The sequence below is a fragment of the Cebus imitator genome, unplaced genomic scaffold (genome assembly GCF_001604975.1).
Source record: "Cebus imitator isolate Cc_AM_T3 unplaced genomic scaffold, Cebus_imitator-1.0 Scaffold62, whole genome shotgun sequence".
Lineage (NCBI taxonomy): Eukaryota > Metazoa > Chordata > Mammalia > Primates > Cebidae > Cebus > Cebus imitator.
Window position 1 is genome coordinate 861,023 of NW_016107377.1, and position 1,994 is coordinate 863,016.

General features: G+C 51.9%; 1 long non-coding RNA gene across 1 annotated transcript in view; it reads left to right on the forward strand.

The window, feature by feature from the left end:
* Positions 1-1,818: 1,818 nt before the first annotated feature.
* The window catches only part of LOC119471463, a 16,243-nt gene continuing 16,067 nt past the window's right edge, over positions 1,819-1,994 (forward strand). Inside the window, exon 1 of the long non-coding RNA XR_005200538.1 lies at positions 1,819-1,875. This is a non-coding gene — a long non-coding RNA (uncharacterized LOC119471463). The remainder of the gene's footprint in view (positions 1,876-1,994) is intronic.

A 1,994-nucleotide genomic window follows, 5' to 3' on the forward strand; every position in this document is an offset into this window, starting at 1 on the left:
AAAAAAAAAAAAAAGGCCGGGCATGGTGGCTTGTGTTTGTAATCTCAGCACTTTGGGAAGCTGAGACGGGCAGATCACCTGAGGCCAGGGGGTTCATGACCAGCCTGACCAATATGGAGAAACCCTATCTCTACTGAAAATACAAAATTAGCCATGCAGGGTGGCGCATGCCTGTAATCCCAGCTACTCGGGAGGCTGAGGCAGGAGAATCGCTTGAACCCAGGTGGCAGAGGTTGCAGTGAGCCGAGATTGTGCCAGCCTGGGCAACAAGAGCAAAACTCTGTCTCAAAACAAAAACAAAAAAAGAAGGACCCCAAAGACATTTCAGAGATGACTGGGGCTGCTCCTCCCATGATAGGCCCCTTGTGTCAGGGCCCAGGGGACTGAGCAATGTCAAAGGAGGGGCCACAGATGTCTGTGGGACTTTGGCTGCCACTGCCTCTCAACTCTGCCCTCCACACTCCATTTCCACCTCCTCAGCCACCCCAGAGGCTGCTCCAGTGGGCCCTGGTTTGGGGTGTGCTGTGCCGAGCCAAGCTGTGGGGGCGTGGCTGCCTCCACCTAGGTTTCAAAGGATGCCCCCAGAAGGCCTCAGGGCCTTGGCAGAAAAGCAAGGCAGCAGCAGGGCCTCTGTGGAGAGCCCCCACGAGGGCAATGCTCAGTGGAGCTATGGGTGTGGGGTGCCTGCAGGGGTGGGGCCACCCTGAGACTCTAGACCAGTTGCACCACCAGAGCGTGATGCCAGCCTGGGACAGCCACAGGTACATGACTCCATGAGAGCTGTGGCATGAGCTGCACCCAGCAAAGCTGTGGGAACAGAACACTCAGAGCCTTGGGGGTCAAACCGTGGAGGCAGGACTTCCATCCCAGTGGGTCCAGAAGGCAGGGCACAGCCCCCAGTGGGCCTGGAGGGCAGAGCCTTGAGTCAAAGATTGTTCCTGAGACGTAAGGTTTTAGACTTGCTTCGGATCTCTCACCCCTTTCCTCCTTCCTATTTCTCTTTTCTGGAATGTCTGTCCCATGCCTGTCCCATCAATGTATTTTGGTCTGAGTTCACAGGTTCACAGCTAGAGAGCAGTTTGCTTCAGGAGGAATTGTATCTTGAGTCTTACCAGTGTCTTATTTTTATTTTATTTTATTTTTTGAGACAGAGTCTTGCTCTGTCAGCCAGGCTGCAGTGCAGTTGTGATCTCGGCTCACTGCAACCTCCACCTCCCGGGTTCAAGCGATCCTCTCAGCTCAGCCTCCTGAGTAGCTAAGATTACAGGACTGTGCCACCATGTCCAGCTAATTTTGTTGTATTTTTAGTAGAGACAGGGTTTGACCACATTGGCCAGGCGGGTCTTGAGCGCCTGACATCAAACGATTCACCCACCTCGGCCTCCCAAAGTGCTGGATTGATTACAAGCGTAGGCTGATAGAATGATTTAAGACTTTAGGGGCTATTGGGATGGGATGAATATATTTTGCATGCAAGAAGGACATGAATTTTGGGGAGCCAGAGGAGCAGTGCTAAAATCTGAATGTTTGTGTCTCCCCTACCAAATTCATATGTTGAAACTTAGTCAATGGGATAGTATTAGAAGGTGAGGCCTTGGAAAGGGTTTAGGTCATGAGGGTGGAACCCACATAAATGGCATTAGTGCCACATATAAAAGAAGTCCCAGGGCCAGGCACGGTGGCATACTTTTAAGCCCAGCACTTTGGGAGGCCGAGGAGGGTGGATCATGAGGTCAAGAGATTGAGACCATCCTGGCCAACATGGTGAAACCCCGTCTCTACTAAAATACAAGAAATTAGCCAGGCGGGGTGGTGCGAGCCTGTAGTCCCAGCTACTCAGGAGGCTGAGGCAGGAGAATTGCTTGAACCCGGGAGGTCGAGGTTGCAGTGAACTGAGATCACGCCACTGCACTCCAGCCTGTTGCCTGGCAACAGAGCAAGACTCTGTCTCAAAAAAAAAATTTTTTTTCAAAAAAAGCTTGGGGGAAAATAAT